The sequence below is a fragment of the Halichoerus grypus genome, chromosome 11 (genome assembly GCF_964656455.1).
Source record: "Halichoerus grypus chromosome 11, mHalGry1.hap1.1, whole genome shotgun sequence".
Taxonomy (NCBI): Eukaryota; Metazoa; Chordata; class Mammalia; order Carnivora; family Phocidae; genus Halichoerus; species Halichoerus grypus.
In genome coordinates, this window is record NC_135722.1 from 56639161 (window position 1) to 56666011 (window position 26851).

The 26851-nt window shown below is 41.3% G+C and overlaps 2 pseudogenes; both read right to left on the reverse strand.

The window, feature by feature from the left end:
- Positions 1-443: 443 nt before the first annotated feature.
- On the reverse strand, positions 444-26775 carry LOC118548983 (ATPase SWSAP1 pseudogene; annotated as a pseudogene).
- On the reverse strand, positions 13906-14064 carry LOC144379559 (U4 spliceosomal RNA; annotated as a pseudogene).
- Positions 26776-26851: the final 76 nt, after the last annotated feature.

Consider the following 26851-nt stretch of genomic DNA (forward strand, 5'->3'; position numbering starts at 1 on the left):
GCGCGGGTCTCTTAGGGCGACAAGTTAAGTTTCGTTAGCTACTTCATACTTCCTTTTAAATAGTTGCTGGGCGTCTGCTCTGGCGCTTCCTGCGTTTTGCTTGGCAGAACCTGGCGTTGGGGTGCCTAGGCGAGAAAGAACTGTGTTTTGTACTAGAGATGTAGCGGAGAAGACAGCATTGTAACTCGAGAGTTACAGGAGACAAAAACACCTGAGAGTTCTGGAGGTGCCTAATCCGGGCATCTGAACAGAAGTGTTAGCTCCAGGTAGAGAATGATGTAAGCAAAGATAGGTGAAAAACGTTCTGTGCTTCTAGAACTCCGAACTAGGCTCTTGGTGCAGCACCTGCCTGAGTGGAACCCATTCTGGAGGCAGGCTGGAGTCTAGCGCTTGTGACACAATGTATAAGTAACTTGGGGATCTTGTGAAGATTCAGATTTGATTCAGGAGTCATAACGAACTCGTAGATCGTGCCAGCGCTGCTGGTGCATGGGCTATAAGGGCCAAGGCAGAGGAATGGAGTTAGTCTGCATCATGTACTGTCTGATCTTGGACATGACTAATCTCTCTAAACCTCGGTTTCCTTTTCTGTAAATAGGAGATAAAAATGGTGTCTACCTCATAAAGTGGTTGTGAGGATTAAATGAGAGTGCATGTAAATAGCTTGATATGATGCCAGGACAGAATAAAAGTTCAATAAATAATGTTAAGTTACATTACAGAGTTACATTACATTACGTTACAGAGACGTTAAGTACCTCGGTGAAAGATGCACAGCATGTAGGTGACAGTCATAGCTTATGCCCTCCTACAGCTTCAATGCTGACCCACCTGAATATGACACTCAAATGTATATCTCAAGCCCAGCCCTCATCTTTCACCTCCAAACCCTTATATCCATCTGCCTAACTGACCTCTCTTAGATGTTTTAAAGGCAATTTGCATTAGTTTCCTATTCCCGCTCTGACACATTACCACAAGCAAAGCAGAAGCTTAAAACAGTACAAATTTATACTCTTACAGTTATGTAGATCAGAAGTCTAAAATCAGTCTCGATAGGCTAAAGTCAAGGTGTCATTAGGTTTGGTTCCTTCTGGAGGCTCTGAGGGGAGACTCTGTTTTCTTTTTCAGCTTCTAGAAGTTGTCTGCCTTCCCTGGCGCCTTCCTCACATAACTGTAACCTCTTCCTTGTTGTCACATCTATTGCTTTTCTGGAGTCAAATCTCCCTGTGCTTCCCTCTTATAAGGACACATGTGATTACATCTAGGGCCCACCTGGATAATCCAAGATAATCTCCCCATCTCAATATTTAATTTAATCATTTTGGCAGAGTCTCTTTTTCCATATACAGTAATATTCACAGGTTCCAGGGATTCAGTTTGCCATATACCTCAAGCTCAATATATCCCAAACTGAGCTCATGATGTTGCAGTGTTACCCACTCAGAATATCAACTGCCCAGTTGTTTACCTCCCCAACCCTGTACCTGCAAACTCACTGTGAATTTATTATCTCAACATCCATTCCCAATCCCCTTACCCGCTTTTCCATTTTTTCTAAAGGGAATAGAAAAGTTAAACGGTAGATCTTCCAGCTTCCCTGGCAGCTAGGAGTGGCCTGATGACACAGTTATGTCTGGTAAGACTTCAGCAGAAATCTACTGGGGGTGGGGGATGGTGGTTTGGGAAAGGTTTTCCTTTCCTGATGAAAGAGACAATTGTCTTGAATTTTGCCCCCTTTCTCAATTCTTCCTGCCTTGACTTGATCATGGGGCATGGAGGTGGTTTCAGCTTTGAGGAAAAAGATCTTCATGTTAGCCCTGGCATCACTGAACTGTTAAACAAATCCCTCCTACCTTTGGAATTCTTATTATCTTTTTATTGTCTAAGGAAACTTATTATCTGAGGAAATGCACATACACATACATGTACACACACCACCCTTGTGTGTTCAAGCCACCGTTGGTCCGGTTGTCTGGTCATTTCACAAAAGTATTCCTAACTGCTATTGCCAAGTCCTGTCTTTTTGACCTCCATGTCTCTCCCCTCCTCCCCACCCTTTTTCACTCTACCACCTCACTGGTCTGCTTTCAGGCTCTAGTACATGTACGTTCCCTCCTGTCATCGTGCCTTTACAAATCTGTTCCCTTATCTGGAATATTCTTTTTTTTTTAAGATTTTATTTACTTATTTGAGTGAGAGAGAGAGCAAGTGAGAGAGGGCAATAGTGGGGGCAGGGGCAGAGGCAGAGACAGAGGGAGAAGCAGACTCCCCACTGAGCAGGGAGCTTGATGTGGGTCTCGATCCCAGGACCCTGTGATCATGACCTGAGCCAAGACCAGATGCTTAACTGACTGAGCCACCCAGGCACCCCTGGAATATTCTTCCTTCTCCCTATTAAAAAACAAAATTCAACTCAGTAAATTTTAAAGATCTTATGCAATGAATGACTCATGAATCGGGCAGCATCCAGTCTAGCAGATTGAAAAGAACTCTGAAGAGCTGTACAAAATGAAAGACCTTCAGGAACAAGAAGTTGCATTAGGCAAAAAAGCAGGTTGGTTATTGCTTTGGATTGGGTTACTTTCCTTTAGGGGATGGCAGGGGTCTATCAGGCAGATTATCTAACTAGTGCTGATTAGGCAATTCCTGATTTATTGGTTTAAGGTTCTATTTCTGGGAGAGCTGACACAATGAACTCTGGTTTGGTGATGTGGTGCTTAGCATAAAAGTGACTCCATTTTGGGCCTACTGTCTTGTTTTTAACATCCTTTTATGCTCGTTAATGTCCATCCTTTAACCCTCAGATTAAGTACCACTTCCCCCGGAAACCTTCCCTGGTCTCATCTTGGTCTACCCTGTGCACCAGTCAGCTGAGTGGAATTTTATATTTATTTATTTAATACCCCTACTAGGTATTCACTCCATGGAGGCAGGGAGCTTGTTTCTTTTTACTCACTATTTTTTTTTTTTTTTTTATTTATCTGAGAGAGAGAATGGGAGACAGAGAGCATGAGAGGGGGAGGATCAGAGGGAGAAGCAGATTCCCCGCTGAGCGGGCAGTCCGATGCGGGACTCGATCCCGGGACTCCAGGATCATGACCTGAGCCGAAGGCAGTTGCTTAACCAACTGAGCCACCCAGGCGCCCCATCTTTTTACTCACTATTATAGCAGAAGCAGTTGACACAACCTATGCACTTAGTATTTGTTGAATGATGTGAGTGTCTAAAACAGGATTCTAGCTCAAGTCTCTCCTACTCCTGAGTCCCTGCTTTTTCCCTATGCTACACCATCCAGAATGAGTAGATCTGGGACATGGGAAATTGCTGAAAAGGGCCAATCTCAGTTTCATAGTGTCTTCAGGCTGGAAAAACTAAGCAGATAGAACAATACACAACTTGGTGAAGAAGTTTTTGATAAACCACATGACCTGGCTTCTCCTTTCTAAGGGGTTAATTCATTCTGCTCTCAGTTTTGGTGTATTGCTGGTGTCTGGAAGCTCTCTTGACCAATATAACAAGCATCTCTCTAAGAGGGAGGTGCTCAGATTTTGGTTATCACACAGACTATGGCAACTCTGTGGGTTCTGAGTGCCTAGAGACATGATTTTATTTTTTTATTTTAAAAAATATTGTATTTATTTTTGTCATGATAGGTGTTCTCTTTAATCATCATCCCCTATTTCCCCCATCCCCAAACCCACCTCCCCCTGGTAAACCATCAATTTGTTCTCTATAGTTAAGAGTTTCTTGATTTGTCTCTCTCTTTTTTTCTTTGCTCATTTGTTTCTTAAGTTCCACAGATGAGTGAGAACATATGGTATTTGTCTTTCTCTGACTAATTTATTTTGCTCATAATTATGCTCTCTAGTTCTATCCATGTTGTTGCAAATGGCAAAGTTTCATTCCTTTTTATGGCTGAATAATATTCTATTATATATATCCACATCTTTTTTTTAAGTTTTTTTTTAAAGATTTTATTTATTTGACACAGAGAGAGAGAGCACAAGTAGTGGGAGCGGGAGAGGGAGAAGCAGGCTTCTCGCTGAGCAGGGAGCCTGATGCAGGGCTCCATCCCAGGACTCTGGGATCATGACCTGAGCTTAACTAAGCCACCCAGGTGCCCCTATCCACATCTTCTTTATCCATTCTTCTATCAGTGTACACTTGGGCTGCTTCCATAGTTTGGCTATTGTAAATAATGCTGCAATAAACATAGGGGTGCATGTGTCCCTTCATATTTTGGGGGTGAATATCCAGTAGTACAATTGCTGGATCATAAGGTACTTCTATTTTTAACTTTTTGAGGAACTTCTATACTGTTTTCCACAGTGGCTGGACCAGTTTGCGTTCCCACCAACAGTGACAAGTGTTGCTTTTTTCCCACATCCTTGTCAACACTTTTTGTTTCTTGTGTTGTTGATTTTAGTCATTCTGACTGGTGTGAAGTGATATCTCATTGTAGTTTTGATTTGTGATGAGTGATGTTGAGCATCTTTTCATGTGTCTGTTGGCCAACTGTATGTCTTCTTTGGAGAAATGTCTATGTCTGTTGCCCATTTTTTAATTGAGTTGTTTTTTGGGTATTGAGTCATATCAGTTCTTTATATATTTTGGATGCTAACCCTTCATTGTATGTCATTTGCAAATATCTTCTCCCATTCAGTTGGTTGCTTTTAGTTTAGTTTAGTTTTGTTGACTGTTTCCTTCACTGTGTAGAAGCTTTTTATTTTGATGTAGTCCCAATAATTTATTTTTGCTTTTATTTCCCTTGCCTCAGGAGACATACCTAGAAAAATATTAAGATAGCCAACGTCAGAGAGATTACTGCTATGCTCTCTTCAAGGATTTTTATGGTTTCAGGTCTCATATTTCTGTCTTTAGTCCATTTTGAGTTTATTTTTGTGTATGGTGTAAGAAAGTGGTCCAGTTTCATTCTTTTGCATATGCTGTCCAGTTTTCCCAATACTGCTTGTTGAAGAGACTCTTTTTCCCATGGTATATTCATTCCTTTTTTGTTGAAGATTAATTAACCATATAATTATGGGTTTATTTCTGGGTTTCCTGTTCTATTCCATTGATCTATGTGTCTATTTTTATGTCGGTCCCATACTGTTTTAATTACTACTGCTTTGTAATATAACTTGAAATCTGGAATTGTGATGCCTCCAGCTTTGTTTTTCTTTCTCAAGATTGTTTTGGCTGTGGGTGCCTGGGTGGCTCAGTTGGTTGAGCATCTGACTCTTGATTTCGGCTCAGGTCATGATCTCAGGGAGTGAGATTGAGCGCCATGTTGGGCTCCATGCTGGGTGTGAGCCTGCTTAAGATTCTCTCTCTCCCTCTCTGTCTGCCTTCCCCCGCCCCACTGCTCTGCTCTGCGCTTGTGCCTGCTCTCTCTCTCTCTCAAGGGGAAAATAAAAAAAAGATTACTTAGGCTATTTGAGGTCTTTTGTGGTTCCATACAAATTTTAGGATTGTTTGTTCTAGTTTGGTGCAAAATGCTGTTGGTATTTTGATAGGGATTGCATTAAATCTGTAGATTGCTTTGGGTAGTTAGACATTTTAACAATATTTCTTCTTCCAACTCATGAGCATGGAATGTCTTTCCGTTTCTTTGTGTCATCTTGAAATTCTTTCATCTGCGTTTTATAGTTTTCAGAGTCCAGGTCTTTCACCTCTTTAGTTAAAATTGTTCCTAGTTGTTTTATTGTTTTTGGTGCAATTGTAAGTGGGATTATTTTCTTATAACAATAGTGTAGAGGAATGCAACAGATTTCTGTACATTGATTTTGTATCCTGTGACTTTAATGAATTCATTATCAGTTCTAGTAGTTTTTTGGCAAAGTCTTTAGGGTTTTCTATATATAGTATGTCATCTGCAAATAGAGTTTTACTTGTTCTTTACCAGTTGGGTGCCTTTTATTTATTTATTTTTAAAGATTTTTAATTTATTTGAGAAAGCGAGCGAGCGAGAATGAAAGAACATGAGCAGAGGGGGGAGGGGCAGAGGGAGAGGAAGAAGCAGACTCCCCACTGAGCAAGGAGCCTTGCGCGGGGTTTGATCCTAGGACCCCAGGATCATGACCTGAGCCAAAGGCAGACGCTTAACAGACTGAACCACCCAGGCACCCCTAGGTGCCTTTTATTTCATTATGCTGTCTAATTGCTGTGGCTACAACTTTCACTACTATGTTGAATAAAAGTGGCGAAAGTGAACATCCTTGTATTGTTCCTGCCTTAGAGGGAAAGAGCTCTCAGTTTTCCACCATTGAGTATAATGTTGGCTGGAGGTTTTTCATATAAGGCCTTTATTATGTTGAGATATGTTTTCTCTAGACCTACTTTACAGAGAGTTTTTTTTAACATGAATGGATGTTGTACTTTGTCAAATGCTTTTTCTGCATCTATTTAAATGATCATAAGGTTTTTATCCTTTCTCTTATTGATATGACATATCACATGGATTGTTTTGCAAATACTAAACCACCCTTGCATTCTGGGGATAAATCCCATTTGATTGTGGTGTTTGATTTTTTAAAAATATATTGTTGGATTTGGTTTGCTAATATTTTGTTCAGCATTTTTCATCTATATTCACTAGAGATATTGGCCTGCAGTGTTTTGTTTGTTTGTTTGTTTGTTTTTGTGGTGTCTCTATCCAGTTTTGGTATCAGGGAGATACTGGCCTCATAGGATGAATTTAGTTTTTCCTTCATCTTGTATTTTTTGGAATAGTTTAAGAGGGATGGGTATTAACTTTTTTTTTTTTTTTGTATTAATTCTTCTTTAAATGTTTCGTAGAATCCATCTGTGAAGCCATCTAGTCCTGAACTTGTTTTTTGGGAGTTTTTTGATTACTGATTCAATTTCATACCTGGTGATTGGTCTGTTCAAATTTTCTATTTCTTCCTGCTTTGGTTTTGATAGATTATGTTTCTAGGAGTTTATTCATTTCTTCTAAGTTGTCCAATTTGTTGGCATAGAGGTTTTCATAATATTCTATTATAATTGTTTGTATTTCTGGGATGTTGGTTGTTATTTCTTTTCTTTCATTAGTAATTTTGTTTATTTGGGTTCTCTCTCTCTCTCTTTTTAAAAAATGAGTCTTGCTAGAGATTTATCAATTTTGTTGATCCTTTCAAAGAGCCAGCTCCTGGTTTCATTTACTGTTCTATTGTTTTTTTTCTTTCTGTATCATTTATTTCTGCTCTGATCTTTATTATTTACTTCCTTTTGCTGGGTTTGGGTTTTGTTTGTTGTTCTCTTTTTAGCTCCTTTAGGTGTAAGGTAAGGTTGTTTATTTGAGATTTTTCTTGCTTTTTGAGATAGGACTGTGTTGCTATAAACTTCTCTCTTAGAACCACTTTTGCTACATCCCCCAAATTTTGGACTATTGTGTTTTCATTTTCATTTCCATGTAATTTTGATTTCTTCTTTAATTTCTTGGTTGACCCATTCATTGTTTAATAGCATGTTATTTAACCTCCATGTATTTTTGCTCTTTCCAGATTTTTTTCTTTTCTTTTTTTTTTTTCAGATTTTTTTCTTGTGGTTGATTTCTAGTTTCGTAGCATTGTGGTCAGAAAGGATGTATGGTATGACTTCAATTTTTTGAATTTGTTGAGACTTGTTTTATGGCCTAATATGTGATCTCTTCTGGAAAATGTTCCATGTGCACTTGAAAAAAATATGTATTATGTTTTAGGATGGAATGTTCTGAGTATGTCTGTTAAATCCATCTGGTCCAGCGTGTCATTCAAAGCCACTGTTTCCTTGTTGATTTTCTGTTTGGATGATCTGTCCATCAATGTAAGTGGGGTGTTCTCCTACTATTATTATACTACTATCAATTATTTATTTTATGTTTATTATTAACTGTTTTATGTTTGGGTGCTCCCATGTTGGATGCATAAGTATTTACAATTGTTATATCCTCTTGTTGGATTGTCCCCTTTATTATTATATAGTGTCCTTCTTTGTCTCTTGTTACAGTCTTTGTTTTGAAGTTTATTTTGAGGGCACCTCAGTTGGTTAAGCGTCTGACTCTTGGTTTCAGCTCACGTCCTGATCTCATGGCTCTTGGGATCGAGCCCCATGTCAGACTCTGCACTCAGCAGGAGTGTGTGTTAGATATCCTCTCCCTCTGCCCTTTCCCCCCACTCTCTCCCACTCTCAAATAAATAAATAAATTTTTAAAAAGATAAAGTTTATTTTGTCTGATATAAATATTGCTACCCCAGCTTTCTTTGGGCATCCATTTGCATGATAAATGTTTCTCCAACCCTCACTTTCAATTTGCAGGTGTCTTTTAGTCTGAAATGAGTGTCTTGTAGGCAGTATATAGATGGGTCTGGTTTTTTCACCCACTCCGTCACCCTGTGTCCTTTGATTGAAGCATTTAGTCCATTTACATTCAAAATAATTATCAGTGGATATGTATTTATTGCTTTTTTTTTTTTTTACCTATTTTATGGTTGTTTCTATAGATTTTTTCTGATCCTTCTCTTGCTCTCTTTCATGGTTTGTTGGCTTTCTTTAGCGATATATTTGGATTTCTTTCTCTTTATTATTTGCATATCTATTAGTGGTTTTTGATTTGTGGTTACCATGAGGTTTGTATATAACATCTTCTGCATATAGCAGTCTATATTAAGTTGATGGTTGCTTAAGTTTGAACCCATTCTTTACTCCTTTCTCTCCCACATTTTAGGTATATAGTATCATATTTTACACCCTTTTATTGTATGAATCCCTTGATTGATTTTTACAGAAATATATTTTTTTAATTGCTTTTGTGTTTTTTACTTTTCATACTCTCACTTATGGTCTTTCCTTTCCACTCAAAGAAGTCCCTTTATATTTCTTGTAGGGCTCATTTAGTGGTCATGAACTCCTTTAGTTTTTGTTTGTCTGAGATACACTTTTTTCTCCTATTCTGAATGATAGCCTTGCTGGATAGAGTGTTCTTGGCTGCAGATTTGTCCCTTTCAGCACTTTGACCATATCATGCCACTCCCTTGGCCTACAAAGTTTCTGCTGAAAAAGCTGCTGATAGCCTTATGGAGTTTCCTTTGTATGTAACTGTCTTCTTTTCTCTTGCTGCTTTTAATTTTTGCTTTATTGCTACTTTTTGCCATTTTAATTACTATATGTCTTGATGTGGACCTCCTTAGATTGAATTTTTTTGGGGATGATCTCTGTGCCTCCGGGATCTGGATATCTTTTCTTCCCCAGATAGGGAAGTTTTCAGCTCTTATTTCTTCAAAGACATTTTCTGCCCCCTTATATCTCTCTTCTTCTGAGATCCCTATAAAGTGGAAGTTTTTACAGTTGATGGCGTCACTGAGTTCCCTAAGACTATTCTCAATTTGCATAATTTTCTTTCTTCTCCTTTGCTTAGCTTGATTACTTTCTATTAGTCTGTCCTCTGGTTCATTAATTTGTTCCTCTGCTTTGTCCAACCTGCTATTTATTCCATCAAGTGTATTTTTAATTTCATATATTGTGTTCTTGGTCTCTGATTGATTCTTTTTAATCTCTGTATTAAGGGTTCACTGATATCCTCCCCTCTTTTCTCAAGTCTAGTGAGTATCTTTATGATTTTTTTTATTTTTTTATTTTTAAAGATCTTATTTATGTATTTGACAGAGAGAGACACAGCGAGAGAGGGAACACAAGCAGGGGGAGTGGGAGAGGGAGAAGCAGGCCTCTCGCTGAGCAGGGATCCCGATGTGGGGCTCGATCCCAGGACCCTGGGATCATGACCTAAGATGAAGGCAGACGCTTAACGACTAAGCCACCCAGGCACCCCTATGATCATTATTTTAAATTCTCTATTTGGCAAATTACTTACATCTGTCTTGTGTTGGTCTCTTACTGTAGTTTGGTCCTGTTCTTTCATTTGGGAGATGCTTCTCTGTCTCCTCATTTTGTCTGACTTTCTGTCTCTGTTTTTGTGTGTTAGGAAAGTCAGCTACTTCTCTTGCTCTTAAAGATAATAGCCTCAGAAAGAAGAGGTCCTTTGTTGGCCTGGCACTTCAGGGAGTGTCTCCTATGTGTTTTACATGTGTTCTGCTGTTGAGTCTTGGCCTCTTTTTCCTTCCATCTGGTTGTCTGCAGAGACTCTCTTTGCTTGTTGTGGGCAGCAAAGTGTGCAGTGGTCTGCTTGCAAAAGGAGATGTGTTCCTGCCACTGCCAGAACTGAGATCCTGCAAACTATGTGGGTCAGGAGATGTGGTGTTGGCAGGGTTTGCACTGGTCCTCTGGGGGAGGGGCCCACAGCACCAAGACTCAAGCTAGCATGCCTGGGAAGGGCAGATCCAGCAAAGTGCAGTGGGGTAGGGCTTGGTGCAGGCAAATTGGGTAAGGAGTGTGAGCACTGCTGGTTCCTGCAGGTGGCAGTTGTTTATGCTGGGGTGTAGGGGACGGAATTGGCACCTGCCAGCTCCTTTGTTCCTAATGGGGTTTCCTGGTGATCCCTGTCTCTCTAGGCTGTGCTTTGAGATGAGCAAATCACTCTCCCTCCCATCTGCACCTGGCATTTTTCAAACTGCTGGTTCTATGTCATATCTGCTGTTTGTCATGCTGTCTCTTTAGTTAAGGGAGGGGACTCTGCTTCCTAATGCCTTCCAGGCTCTCCCAGAGCTGATTTTTAAAATTCCAGGCTTTATATCTGGCTGGTTTTAAGAGCTCACAAAATTCAGCCCTTCTCACTTTCAAAGACAAGTATTACTGAGACTCTTCCTCCCCGTTCATGGGCTCTGAGGTGTGAAAGTGTATTTTCTGCCCTTCTCTGCATCACTGGCTCCCTCCCCACCATGGATGGCCATGGCCCATTCACTCCCGGACTGTGTCTTTGCCCTTCCTACCTTTTTCAGTGTGGCTTCCTCCCTGCCTTTAGTTGTGGAGTTTGTTCTTCCAGTCTTTGGGTTGCTTTCTGGGTTATTTACGCTGATATGGGTGTTATCTAGTTGTATCTGTGGGAGGAGGCGAGCTTAGGGTCTTCTTACTCCACCATCTTCCCAGCCGACCTTTTGTTTTTAATTCTTACATTTTTTGGAACCCAAACCAAAGATTATGATTAATTCAATAAATTATATATTTTTATACCTCAGGATGATTGTACATAATGTCACTTGAAGAGTAAAGTCAGAAAGAATCAAATTCCATTTTAAAAATATAATAAAAATGAATAGTATTGCATTTAGATATTCTATTAGTTCTCTTTTGCTGCTTAACAAATTACCTCAAAACTCAGTGGCTTAACCCAAGAAACATTTATTATCTCATTGCTTCTGTGGTCAGGAGTTCCAGAGTGGCTCAGCTGGGTGGTTCTGGCTCAGGGTCTCTTGTGAGGTTGCAGTCAGGATGCCATTAGGGGCTGTAGTCAACTAAAGGCCTGACTGGAGCTGGAGGATACACTTCCAAGGTCAGCAGGCCTTAGCTCCTCACCACGTGGACCTTTTTTGGGGCTGCGTGAGTGTCCTCAGGACATGGCAACTGGCTACTTCTAGAATGAGTGATCCAAGAACAGCAAGGAGCAAGTCACAATGCCTCTTATGACCCAGGCTCCGAAGGTGCACATTGTCACTTCTGCTTATTCTATTTGTTAGAAACTACGTACTAAATCAGCCCACACTCAAGCAGAGGGAGGTTAGACTCCACCCCTTGAAGGGAGGAATATCAAAGAATTTGTTGACCTATTTTAAAACTATCATGGGGTGCCTGGGTGGCTCAGTTGGTTAGGTGTCTGCCTTTGGCTCGGGTCATGATCTCGGGGTCGTGGGATCGAGCCTCGCATCAGGCTCCCTGCTCAGTGGGGAGTCTGCTTCTCTCTCTCTCCCTCTGCCCCTTCTCCCTGCTCATGCTCTCTCTCTCTCAAATAAATAAATAAATGAAATCTTAAAAAATAAAACTATCATTGATGTCTCAGCCATATTCTTATGATATCAGGAGCATGATTATATCTAGATGAAAAAAAAAACCAGACTCTTGTGGGAGGGCCCTTCATTTATCATGTCTGGTTTGTCCTCCTTATCAACAGTTGTCCCCCTCATGTTTCCTCCCAAGATGTGCAGGCCCTGTGTTAGGCTGTGCATTTCAAGGGTGAGTCAGAACAAGAGTGGCTTTGCTTAAGAACTAATGTATGCAGGTACCATGCTGAGCATTTCGGTTCTTTTTATCTTCACTACCATCCTTTGAGATAAGTACTATGATTATCCCCACTTTGCAGATGAGGAAACAGGCTCAGGCAGTTAAAATAACTGGCCCAAGGACACTCAGTAAGTTGAGGACGTAGGATTTGAATTCAGGACCGTCTAGATGTTTCCAGCCTTCCTGGAGCTCAAGGTCTTCCAAAGCACACACCACCTGATCAATTGCTGGTAGAGGGTGATAGTCGCAGCAGTTAGAGGTACGTGCAAGGCATAAAGGTGCATAAAGGAGGAAATGACCAAATTGCCTGGTGCCGTACCACCTCCAGGGTCATCTTCCACAGTGCGGGTCTTCCTGTCTACAGGTAAAAGTTGAAGCTGTCATTCAGGCCTTCGTGACACGGCCCCTGCTGGCTTTTTCAGCTTCACTTCATCTAGCATCCTTCACCAAACCTGTCCTAGCCACATGGAACTTCTCACTCTTCTCTGGACACACCACGTTCTTCATACACCTGTGCCTCTGCATAGGCCATTCCCTCTTTCCAAAATGCCATGTTCTTCCAGTCTGACACGTTGCCATAACGCCTTCATGACCCATCTCAAATAGTCCATGAAATTTTCCCAAAGCAATTTGAGCAGGCTCCCTTTTAGAGAATTTACCAGTAGCTGTTGTAATTGCAACCCCAGTGGCATCCAGGGCCTCCAAGATTCTTAAAATCTAGGTAAAATGGATTTTGCCTAACCATTTCCTCCCAAGTTTACAGCTTTGTGGAAGCCAAAGCCCTCCGTCATTTTTCTGCAGATTCTCAGACTTACATTGTCGCATCAGCTCTTTTCTCCTGGGCTTCCTACTTCCTCATGTGTGGCCTATGTTTTCACCGTGTAATCCAGACGGGAAATTTTGCTCCTTCACTGGTCTCCAAGCAAAATCTGCTCACACACAGTACTTATGAATGCAGAAGGCTTTACTGAAGAGCTGGGGGTCACACAGCAAATCTTTTAAAGTCCCGGGGAGTCACCCTGCCCTCTTCAGTCCTCTTTGGCTACTTGGTCATGGGGTGTTCCCCGCTTTGCCCTTTCTTCATGCAGTACTAGTCCCCCCCTCCCCCCCGCCCCCATTTCGCTGATGTTCCCTTTCTCTCTGAGGGAACAAATCTCTTCTAGAGCCTTTCTCGTGCAGAGCAGATCCAGGGCACTTTCTCCTCATGGCTTCTCCTTCTACCCAAGAGCTTATCAAAGTGTTTTCCCAAACAAAGCGAGTCCTTTCCGAAGAGGAATTCTGGAACCAGCAGTTAGGATAATAATTTCCCCATCCCTTTACCTAACTTTGTGTTTATGAGTGTTTTACCCATGGGTCTGAATCAGGTCTTATTCGGTTCATTTTGGTTACCACAGCTCCATGCACAGGGGCCTTAGTAACATTGACTGAGTAAATGAATTGATGATTGATGGGAATGATTAACTGAAAAAACAGAATGAAAGAATGAAGAGGTTGATGGTAATTTGATTTGATGGTTCCCAGGGATCTTTACAATGCAAAAGAAAGAGGCTGACCAAGGGTTTAAGCCCTAATTTTAGTCCTGGTTTTGCCTTTAACTTGCTGTGTATCCATGGGCAGGTGTCTTTTCCTCTCTGTACCTTGGCTATAAGATGAGAAGGTGGCTTCTAGTTACTCCTTTTTGTTCCACCAACCACACTTGGTTCTAATCCCCTCCTGATATCTGAAGCTTCATATTGGGGACCTGGCTGGCCTGCTGGGTAGCTTATTATTAAAACCCACCTGCCTGGCTAAGAAGTACTTTCATATCATCATGGGGAGGTGGGGGGGGAGGGGGTAATGGGAAGTTTTCAGTTAGCCATAACTGTACCTCAGATAAACCTCGTTGGCTACATACTGCCCCTGCACAAGAAGTGATTTCAAAGCAGAGGGCCAACCTGGAATTTTTTAGCCTATGGTTCTGATTCAGTGATACCAGGTTTCTCTGCCTGCACAAGCCTCACCTTCCTCTACTGCCTTAGCAAGCTGGATGTTCAGTGAGCTGCCTTTTACCCCTCACCAGCTTTAGGTATTAAATCCATCAGTCTAATACCCAGCCCTCAAGCCACTTCATTGACCAGGTTTGTTGTCTCTGAAATTTCCTGAAACTTTCTGTAGATTTCTTTCTTTCTTTCTTTTCTTTCCTTTCCCCCCTTTCCTCCCTCCCTCTCTCTTTCTTCCTTGCCTCTCTCCCTTCCCTCCCTCCTTCCCTCCCTTCCTTCCTTCCCCTTCCCTTTCTTTTTCTTTCTCCCTTTCTTCCTCTCTTTCTTTCTTTCTTTCTTTCTTTCTTTCTTTCTTTCTTTCTTTCTTTCTTTCTTTCTTTCTTCTTTCTGTTCCTTCCTTCCTTCCTTCCTCTCTTTCTTTATCTATCTATCTATCTATCTATCTATCTATCTATCTCTCTATCTATCTTTCTATCTATCTATCTTAAGCACGCTCCATGCCCAGCACAGAGCCTGACACAGGGCTTGATCTCCCAACCCTGAGATCTGATCTGAGCTGAAATGAAGAATCAGCTGCTTAACCGACTCAGCTACCTACAGGTGCCCCATCTGTAGGATTTCTGAAGGAATTGAGGACCCCGTGTCATATTCTTGGTAAAGCTTCAGTCATAGCTGTTTCTCCCCTGTTTGGGGTCTTACAACTTGAGCTACCTATCATGAGTCTTCAGAGGCAAGGGTTCATGAGAGCTAAATGATTGGTTTTCATTTATTCTTAGTTCATTGATGTCACTAAGCCACTCTGCCAGCAACCTATATTTTTGAGAGCTGAAGGGTATCCAGTGGGTTGTTTTCTATAATGGATTTTGTTGCTGCTGCCAGGAACCCCATTTCACTCATCTTTGCTTTTAGGGATTCTGGGGTAACTTAAAAAATAAAGGCAAAAACAGGTATAACCCACAGAATCTTGGAATATTTGATTGGTGCCCAGTTCCAAATGAACTAGGATGTGATTAATAACAATTATTTATTAGCGTACATTTACCTATGCCAAACATTGAGCTAAATGCAATGCAAAAGGCATCTCATTTACGTAAACATTACTAGCAGACAGCATTGGACAGGTTGAGAAACTTGCTCGGGTGGGGCGCCTGGCTGGCTCAGTCAGTAGAGCGTGCAACTCTTGATCTCGGTCGGGGTTATAAGTTCTCTGCAGTCACTTAATAATCCAAGAGAAATAGTTGAAACAAGTCTCAATTCCTGTGGCTGCAGTTGGTCCCAGAGCTGTAACTGATATTCATCATCACCTTCCTCTGCCATCCAGTCTAGATTTTCCTTACTCTCAGTTCACACTTTGGCTGGTCTTGGTTTCTTGCCTGGTGGTGGTAGTTGGGGGACTATGACCTTCATCTTAGAAGTCCTTATCATTGCCTTCCCTTGACAGGTCATACTTACAGTAATTGCCTGTTTGTCATTACCACTGGGTTTGTTCCTGAGCTGGCTCTTAACTGAGCTTTAACAGAAAATTCCACCATTCTGGTAATAATCCTTCTAGGTGATGACATATACAATATGATCAGTGGGTCCCTGTAATCAGCACCTCCTTTGCTAAAAGTGGGTCCCTTGTTCTGAGTCAATGTTGTGTGGGTGTAGGGACCTTGGAAACTTTCAGATGGTAGTTCTAGCATAGGCACTGAAGGTAAAATTATATCCAAAATTATATCCAATTGGCATAATTTCACTTCTCTTCCCAGGGGTGAAGAGGTTCAAAGTAATCAACTTGCCACCAAGAGGCTGACTGGTTTCCTTATGGATTGGTGTTATGCTGAAAGCTCAGCATTGGTCTTTGCTACTGGCTTTTTTTTTTTAATGAAATGTTTTATTTTGACATAACTAGACGTACTTGCAGTTGTTAGAGGCAATATAGACCCCACGTGTTCTCTACCCAGTTTCCCTGGGGGTATCATCTGCAGAACTAGAGCCATAATGTGGATCAACTGGCCTTTTTTTCCAGCAAATTTTATTTTAATTAATTAATTAATTAATTATTTTTTTTAGCAGAATAATCTCAAACACATTTTATTGACTGGAGTTCTTTTTTTTTTTAATTTTTTTCATTTTTTTTCTTCTGAGTTTTTATTAAATTCTATTTAGGTAACATACAGTGTAATATAAGTTTCTGGTGTGCGATTTAGTGATTCATCACTTACATACAACACCCAGTGCTCATCACAAGTGCCCTTCTTAAGCCCCATCACCTATTTCACTCATCCCCCCACCCACCTCCCTCTGATAGCCATCAGTTTGTTCTCTACAGGTAAGAGTCTGCTTTCTGTTTTGTCTCTCTTTCCCCCCCACTATGTTCATCGTTTTGTTTCTTAAATTCCACATATGAGTGAAATATGGTATATGTCTTTCTCTGACTGACTTATTTCACTTAGCCTAATACTCTCTAGCTCCATCTATGGTAAGTATACTCTTTAATCCCCATCCCCTATATCCCCCATCCCTCCAGCCACCTTCTTTCTGGTAACCGTCAGTTTGTTCTCTATCGTTAAGAGTCTGTTTCTTGGTTTGTCTTTCTCTCTTTTTCCTTTGCTTGTTTTTTTTTTTTTGTTTCTTAAATTCCACATATAAGTGGGATCATATGGTGTTTGTCTCTCTTTGACTGATTTATTTTGCTTGGCATTATGCTCTCCAGCTCCATCCATGTCATTGCAAAGGGCAAGATTTCATTCTTTGTGGTTGAATAATATTCCATTGTATATATATACCACATCTTCTTAATCCATTCATCAATTTATGGACACTTGGGCTGCCTCCATAATTTGGCTATTGTAAATAATGCTGCAATAAACATAGGGTTGCATGTATCCCTTTGAATTAGTGTTTTTGTATTTGAGGGTAAATACCCAGTAGTGCAATGGTAGGGTAGTTCTATTTTTAACTTTTTTGAGGAACCTCTATACTGTTTTCCACAGTGGCTGTTCCAATTTGCATTCCCACCAACAGTGCAAGAGGGTTCCTTTTTCTCCACATCCTCACCAACACTTGTTATTTCTTGTGTTTTTTATTTTAGCCGTTCTGACAGGTATGAAGTGATATCTCATTGTGGTTTTGATTTGCATTTCCCTGATGGTAAACGATGATGAACATCTTTTCATATGTCTGTTGGCCATCTTATGTCTTCTTTGGAGAAATGTCTATTCATGTCTATTGCCCATTTTTAAATTCGATTATTTGTTTTTGGGTGTTGAGTTATATCAGTTCTTTATATATTTTGGATACTCATCCTTTATCGGATATGTCATTTGCAAATATATTCATGCATTCAGTAGGTTGCCTTTTAGTTTTGTTGATTGTTTACTTCGCTGTGCAAATGCTTTCTATTTTGATGTAGTCCCAGTAGTTTACTTTCTCTTTTATATCCCCTGTCTCAAGGAGACAATATCTAGAAAAATGTTGCTATAGCTGATGTCAGAGAGATTACTGCCTGTGCTCTCTTCAAGGATTTTTATGTTTTCAGGTCTCACATTTTGGTCTTTAATCCATTTTGAGTTTATTTTTTGTGTATGGTGAAAGAAAGTGATCCAGTTTCATTCTTTTGCATGTGGCTGTCCAGTTTTCCCAATACCATTTGTTGAAGAGACTCTTTTTCCCATGGTATATTCATTCCACCTTTGTTGACAATTAATTAATGATATAATTGTGGGTTTATTTCTGGGTTTCCTGTTCTATTCCATTGATCTATGTGTCTTTTTTTATGCCAGTTCTGTACTGTTTTAATTACTATTGCTTTGTAATATAACTTGAAATCTGGAATTGTGATGCCTCCAAGTTTTGTTTTTCTTTCTCAAGATTGCTTTGGCTATTTGAGGTCTTTTGTGGTTCCATACAAATTTTGGTATTGTTTGTTCTGGGTCTGTGCAAAATACTGTTGGTATTTTGATAGGGATTTCACTAAATCTATAGATTGCTTTGGGTAATATAGACATGGGGGCTCAATCCCAGGACCCAGAGATCATGACCTGAGCTGAAGGCAGATGCTTTAAATGACTGAGCCACCCAGGTGCCCCACAACTTTCCTTATAGAGTTTTCCAAAGATGCTACACAGCATCCTTATGCCCGACAGCTCTGGGTCATATGCCTGAGTATCAAGGTAACTTACACTACAGACTGAATCTGCTGTAGAACCCTCTTGCTCTGAGCTCCAAACAGAATTAACAGCCTTCCAAGTCATCAGATAAAGAGACCAGAGCAACATAAGATATGCTGCCTCCAAAATCTATGAAGCACTGTGGCTCTTTCTCAGTGATAGGAATGCTAGTGCAAAAACTTGTCCTTTACCTTAGATGGGATGTTCTACATAATCTAGGCCATTGAGCCACTCTGAAAACTTCTCTAACCTGGCAAGCCCCTGAATCTTCATGGGGTTTATCTCCCAACATCTGGAACACTCATGTCTTTTTGAGGCATATAAGGTACTTTCCTGCCTACTAGGACTGCTAGCATGATATCATCATTCTAGTGGACCACTGTTAGATGTTTTCTGGAATGAGAAGATGATCAAGAGGTCTATAGACCACTCTGTGACAGAGCAAGAGAGTTGACATAGACTTGGGACAAGATAGTGAATGTGGACTTAAGATAAAGGTAAATTTTTTTTAAGTTTGTTGTTTATATATGCATGTATGTATGTATGTATGTATGTATGTAAGTAAGCTCTACGCCCAATGTGGGGCTCAAACTCATGACCCTGAGATCAAGAGTCACATGCTCTTCCAACTGAGCCATCCAGGAACCCCAGGTAAACTGTTTTTGATCCTCTTTAGCAATGGGGAAGAACATGTTTGTCAGATCAATAGTCACCTTTCAAGTGCCAGAGGTTGCATTACAGTTAGAATACCATGTTCAGGGTGCCTTGGTGGCTCAATGATTAAGCATCTGCCTTCAGCTCAGGTCATGATCCCAGGGTTCTGGGATCGAGCCCTGCATTGGGCTCCCTGCTCAGCGGGAAGCCTGCTTCTCCCTTTCCCACTCCCCCTGCTTGCGTTCCCTCTCTCACTGTTTCTCTCTCTCTCTCTGTCAAATAAATAAATAAAATCTTAAAAAAAAAAGAACACCACATTTAGCATGGCAGCTACAATTAAGGTTATAAGTCAGTTAGGTTTATGAGAGTCCACCATCATCTGTCAGGGCCTATTTGCTTTTTGCAGAGGCCAGAGAAGTGACTTGAATGGGGATATAATGGGATGAACACTGTTGCATCTTCTAAGTCTTTTATGATAGTACTAATCTCTGCAGTTCCTTCTGGATGCAGTGTTGCTTCTCATGTACCCTCTTGGCTGGCTGCAGCAGTGGGCTGGCTGGGTAATATCACGGGTTTCCAGTTGGCCCTTTCTATTATCAAGATCAGGAAATGAAGGCAAAGATTCTGATATGTGCTGAATATATCCCTACCAATCTGTACTCTTAAAAATTGGGGGATTAACTACAGGGTAGGTTTATGAATGTATTTCACCATTGTGACAAGGGCTTGGGCTAGAAGTCCTTTTATTACTTGGGCTCCATATTCCTCTCTCTAACCAGAGGCCCCTAATGATGTTTTGGGGCCCCTGGTATAATCGGTGTCTGCTCACACTCCATATCCAACAATCTTGAGAGGTTTTTTTTCTCCTCTATCCAACATTGTATTCCATTCCCCCAAGTCTAATACCTTCAAGATCCATCTCCACACATGTTCCCTTGTTGCCTTCCAGCATGCATCAGCCAGGGCCCACAATACGTTTGGTGTAGAAATCATCTCCTCCCAGGACAGAGACCCTTCTTTTCCAGCCCAGGCCAATACCTGACTCTGCTTATTAGCCTGGCAGCCAATGGGGTGATGGGTCAGATACTGAGTAAGTCAAGTGTCATCTTATCAAGTACCTGCCTTAGTTCAGGCTTTTGTAGCATCTCGAGACAAGGAGAGACTGCTTTGTTCTGGCAAGAAGGAATGGGCTGCTTCTGCCGGGACAGAGAATCTAGAGTTTCAGGTTCTAAGGTTTCCCTGCTAACATGTCCCTGTCTCAGGTATTAGGATTCTGTTCTCTTGCTAGTGAGACCCTGGTGTCAGCACAGGACTACGATAGAGCTTGTGCATGCGGTCTCCTTTGCATTTCTGCCACCAGTGCCATACTGAGAAGGGCCCTCAAAAAAGAAAACGTGGAGCCTAGTTCTTAAAATTGTTCCTTTTTTAGTTTCTGATTATAAACGTACTACATGTTCATTGTACAAAATTTATCAAGGACAGAAAAGTATAAAGACATGGAAAAAATTATCACCCATAATTATACTACCCAAAGGCAACTTGGCACATTTACTTCCAATCTTTTTTTTTTTTAATGCCTATTTTAACCTAGCTGAGGTCAGGCCATAAATGCAATTTTATCTGTTCACTTAAAATATTCACTTAGTATGAGAAAAATTGCCCGTGCTAGTAAAATCCTAAGTTTTAGAAGCTGAATTTACACAAGTAGATAGAGCCAAAATTTACTCAACTGTTCTGTTATTGGGCATTTAAGTTGTTTCCAAATTTTGCTGTAAGGGCAGGAGTGAGGGTTCTAGAGGCAGATGTACTTGAGTTCCAGACTTGGTTCTGCTTACTAGCTGTGTAGCCCTGGGTAAATTACTTAATTTCAAATTCATCATCTAAAACTGGGATTGACAGTTCCTATCACCTAAGGTTTTTGTGAGGATTAAGTGATACGTGTGAACACCAAAAGCAACTCTTGGCACATAGTAGGTGTTCAATAAATGGTACTGGGATGGCACATCTTTCTGCAGAAACCTTGGCCCCAGTTTGGATGATTTTATTGAATTCTGAATTTTTTTTACTCCCCCAGATTGCCCTCTGCCATATAGCATGATGATTAAGAAGAAAGACCTGGGAATCAGGCTGTAGGGTTTTGAATGTTCGCTTTACCAGTCACTAGCTGTTGAACTTCAGGCAAGTGATTGAACTTTTCTGGGGCTCAGTTTCTTTGTCTATAAAATGAGGAAAATGATGGCATGTGTCTCATAGTATTATTTTGAGAACTGAGTGAAAAATACTTAGAACTGCCTGGTACGTGGTCAGCACTTTGTAACTGTGATTATCATCATGATCCTCATTAATTGGCCAACGTTGTCACTCAGAATTTCTCGTGGGCTGACTTTTCCTTCAGAGTTCCCACTCTGTTGCTCACTTCCTTAACTCCCTACTTCCTCTTCTCTCTTCTCCCTGGCCCAAAATCTAATTCTTATTTTATGTTATCTCTGTTTAGTTTTTTCCTTCCAAACCATACCTGAGGGGCTCCAAGTTTCTGGGGAATAGAATAATAGAAACATTTACCTAGCTCTGACTCTGTGCCAGGCACTGAGGTAAATGCTTTACGTGGATTAACTCATTCTCACAACAGTCTCATGAGGTAGACATAAATGTTACACCCACTTTATAGATGGAGGACATTGCAGTTTTGGAAAAATGTAACAGCTTACATAAGGTCAGACCCTAGGAACTCATGGAAGCAGGAATTGAACCCAGGTTTGTGGGATTCCATATTCTACGCTCTAACCATTGGAAGATGGTAACCACAGGAAGATGGTTAAGATTGTACACTCTAGTGTTAGACTGTCTGTGTTCAAATTCTGGATTTGTTGCTCTCGCTTACTACTGTCACGCCTACAGTCTGAGTGGCTCCTGAGAGGAATTGCTATTCCATTTGAGATAGAAGCAAATGTGGTCCAGTTGTATTTTTATATAGTGTTTTCTTCAAAACCCAACATAGAACCTGCCACAGAACAGATGCCTTATAAACATTTGCTCAAACAAATATATTCAATATACTATTATAGGCACTGTGTGGGTTACGAGGGGGATTGATGTGTTGTCCTTGCCCTCAAGGAGCTTATAGACTAGGAGAAACTAGTCAGGTGCTTAAATCATCATAATATCAGGAAGAATGTGCTAATATTTGCATGTAAAAACAAAACTATCTGGGGACGCCTGGGTGGCTCAGTCAGATAAGCGTCTGACTCTTGGTTTCAGCTCAGGTCATGATCTCAGGGTTGTGAGATTGAATCCTGCATTGGACTCTGTGCTGGGCATGGAGACTGCTTGAAATTCTCTCTCTCCTTCTCCCCTATACCCCCCACCCCCATGTGTGCTGTCTCTCTCTCTCAAAAAAAACCAAAAAACTATCTGTAAAAACAAAGAAGAGGGAGAGGGTAATTCATTTTGGGGTATCCACTGAGGTTTCCAGGAGAAGTTATTGTTTGAGATGGTCTTGAAAGAAAGGTAATCTTTTTTAGGAGGAGGGTGGGAAAGAATGGCCTTCTAGGCAGAAAAAATAGCAGGAAAAAGGCATAGAGGAAGGAGGGTTTCAGGTATGTTCAAGGAATGGTGAGTGACTGAGGAAAGCCTGAGCGTAGGTCATATGGGATTAGGAGAAGGAGTAGACACTGTGGATTGTGCAGCACTCATTCATCTACTTCCAGTAACAACTCCTGATTTTCATTCAGGGATCTACTCTACCTTATTTTCAGTCCATGTTGGTTGAGTAGGGCAGGCCCCATCCATACACATAGTGCAGACCCAGACCAGCCGATGAGTAGCACATCACTGCTAACAATGACACATGTCCACAGCAGACCAATCAGAGCCCCCAAAGCTCAATTTCCTACACCTTCTAATTTTGATATGGGAGAAATGAACTCCCTTTTTTTTTTTTTTAAAAGATTTTATTTATTTATCTGAGAGATAGAATGGGAGAGAGAGAGCGTGAGAGGGGGGAGGGTCAGAGGGAGAAGCAGACTCCCTGCTGAGCGGGGAGCCCCATGCAGGACTTGATCCCGGGACTCCAGAATCATGACCTGAGCCGAAGGCAGTCGCCCAACCAACTGAGCCACCCAGGCGCCCGCAATGAACTCCAGTGAACTCCCTTTTCCCTAGGACTGGACCTGGGAGTATGCAGGCTGGAGCAACAGCAACCATTTTGCCCCTGTGAATGGATAGCATGGCCAAGAAAGAGATTACAAATTAAAAAAAAAAAAAATAAGGAAAGCAAAGCTGAGCGATGGAGAGAGAGAAACTAGTTCTGGCAAAACCAGCACGTCTTCTTAACTTCTCCAGTATGTAAGGCAGTAAGCACACACGCCCCCTCCTCTGTGTTAAGCTTTCTCAAGCCCGTTCAAGTTGCATCTTCTGTCACTTGCCACCAAAAGAGCTTTGACACAGTCATGCTAAGCATTTTAATTTTATCCTGTAGGTGATGGAATCAATGAAAGGATTCCTTCCCCTGGGCTGGTCACATGAACCCATCTGTGTTTTGTTAAGCTTGCTCTGGCATCTGGTGGGGTGACAAATATTCTGAAGACAGACTGACATAGATTCAAACCCCATCTGTGTCATTTATTAGCCCCGTGATCTCAGGAAGGGTATCAGTCAGAGTTCTACCAGAGAAACAGAACCTGTAGGAGAATATATATTCATATAAGGGGTGGGTAGGGAGGGGAGGAGAAGGGAAGGGGGGGAGAGATTGATTTATTGCAAAGAATTGCCTTTTGGGATTATGGGTGCTGGCAGTCTGGAATCCTAGGGCAGGCCAGAAGGCTGGAAATTCTCAAGTAGGAGCTGAAGCAGCAGGCCAGAGGTGGATTTCTTCCTCCTCCAGGAAACCTCAATTTTGCTCTTAAGGCATTTTTACTGATTGGATGAGTCCTATCCAGATTTTGAGGATAGTCTCCATTATCTAAAAGTCAACTGATTGTAGGTATTAACCACATCTACAAAATAACTTGACAGCAACACTTAGATTTGATTTCATGTTTTATTAAATAACTGGGTACTATAGTATGGCCAAATCAGTACATAAAACTAAGCATCACAGGAATTTACTTAATTTCCATGTTTTCTCAGCTCTAAATTGAGATACTGATCCTTACTTACCTTATACATGAAAATATACATAAAGTAAGAGCATACTGCTCGATGCAGCAGTAGCTCGGGTTTTTTTTGGGTTTGTTTTTTTTTTTTTTTTTTTTTAATTTGTAAGGCTTTATTCTGAATCAGACCCCGTTCTAAGAAAGTACTCTGATATGACCAATGTCATCAGGTGACTCATTGGGAATTCTGGTTTTAACCACTTTTTAAAAGTTTGACATAACCAAGGAAAGATGAACGTATGCAGACCTTCTGCTCTACCAATTCCGCCTCTAGGTATATACCCTAAAAACCCTCATACACATGAACCAGGACATGTGTGCAAGGATGTTCATAGCAAGGGGCGCCTGGGTGGCTCAGTAGGTTAAGCATCTGCCTTTGGCTCCCTGAGTTGGGCTCCCTGCTCAGCAGGGAGTCTGCTTTTCCATCTCCCTCTGCCCCTCCCCCACTCATGCTCTCCCTCTCTCTCTCTGTCTTGCGCTCTCTCTCAAGTAAATAAAATCTTAAAAAAAAGAATGTTCATAGCAGTAAATAAGCCAGTTTGACGAATAAATTGGGGTATAGTCACCCATGGAATTATATGCAGTAGGGAAAAAGGAATGAACTAAAAAAAATGTGGCCTAATCTTTTTTTTATTTATTTTTTATTTTTAAAGATTTTATTTATTTATTTGACTCAGAGAGAAAGAGAGAGAGCACAAGCAGGGGGAGCAGCAGAGGGAGAGGGAGAAGCAGGCTCCTCACTGAGCAGGGAGCCCAATGTAGGGCTTGATTCCAGGACCCTGGGATTATGACCTGAGCCGAAGGCAGATGCTAGCCCACTGAGCCACCCAGGTGCTGCTTTTTAAAAAAATTTTATTTAGAAATTTGAGAGAGAAAGAGCATGGGTGGGGGCAGAGGTAGAGGGACAAGCAGACTCCCTGCTGAGTGGGGAGCCCGTCCTGGGGCTTCATTCCAGGACTTGGAGATCATGACCTGAGCTGAAGTCAGATGCTTAACCAATTGAGCCACCCAGGTGCCCCTGGACTAATCTTAATAACAATATTGAGTGTGAGAAGAAGGAAGTCTCAGAAGATTACATTTATCATGAAACTTTTTATGAAGTTCAAAACAGCAAAAACAATATGTTGATTGGGCATAATAGGTTCATGATAATGCTATTTTTCAAAAGAGAGAAAGCACTTTATATTCTTTAGGTCTTTGAATCTGCACATGTCCCTGAAGTAAGTATTCCAGCCATGGAAAACTGAGGCATAGAGAGGTGGTCACAGTGTCTGAGCTGGGGTTACCAGCCTGGGTAGGCCATGGGTCGATTGCCATCTCTCCATCTAGTGGGAAAGCCACCCACAACTCTGCTCTAGGGCCCAGCCCACCTGGACCCAGGCAAGCCTGGAGGCAGTGCTGTCCTGGGCCTGGTGCAGCCACCTGCAGCCAGCACTGGGCAGGGAGATACTGCTGGAGCAGTGACAGCTGCAGGGCATCCCCACTGTCTCCTTCCTCCTGAATCTAGAGGGCCACAGTGAGCCCACAGCCCTGGCCAGGTCCAATCTGGTGGCTGAAGTGGGCAGCTGTGTCTAGAAGCATGGCAGCCAAGTAGGCCACTCCCTGGGGCCCCCAGTCGTCCACGAGGGACTCCTCCAGGCCACCCAGCAGCAGGAGGGAGGGGGCTGGGCCCAGGGCCTCATGGGCAGAGCACAGAAGCTGAAGGAGTTCATGGGTTAAGGGTGGGTACTGGAAGTGGATCTTCTGTAGCCACAGGGGGTCGAGTGCTTAGAGCAGCTCAGTTTATGGGAGTGAGAAGGACTTGGCAACAGTTTAGAAGAGCAGGATTCGGTTGGGATAAGAATATATTTTTCCAACCTGGATGGTTTTTAAGTAAAAGTAATATAAGTACATGGGGAACAAAGTTAAACCAATTCAAATTGGTAGTCACTGAAAAGTTAGTTTCCCTCCTACTCCAGAAGGTCAGGCCTTTTACTCAGAAGTAATCAATGTTGATAATTTCCTAATGACTTTCCCGGATTTTGTTCTATATGTGTAGACACACATGCATGCACACACACACACACACACACACACACACACACACCTCTTTTCACATTCAGTTTCCCCACTACCTCTCTGCCCCTGCCAAGAATCTTGCTGTTTTAATTTAACAGTGTATTTTGGAGAATGTTCCATTTCTTCACATACAAATGTACTTACTCTATGTTATTTTTTTAATTTTATTTTTTTTAAAGTAGGCTTCATGCCCAGCATGGAGCCCAGTGCAGGGCTTGAACTCACAATCCTGAGATAAAGAGTTGAACACTTAACCCACTGAGCCACCCAGGTGCCCCCAAATGTACTTCTTTTAAAAAATGGCTACAAAATGTTCCACCGTGCGGTTAAACAATTATTTATTTAAAAATTCTCCGACTGATGGTCATTTAGGTTCCTAACATTTTTTGCTGTTATAAATAATATAAGAATAAACATCTTTGTACGTATATATCTTTGAGTAATGTACAAGAACATCTGTAAGATAAATTTTTATAACTGGCAGTGCTGCATTAAAGGGTTTGCACATTTGGAATGTCAATAAACATTACTAACTAGTCCTTCAAAAAAAAAAATCACATTAGTTTATATCCCACCAACAGTATAAGAGGTGTTTGCTTCCCTACCCCTTATCAACATGGCCATCCTGGATTTAAACCCACCTTTTTTATTTTAAAGTACCGAAATACCTATTTAAAGGACCAGGCATCATAACAATCCC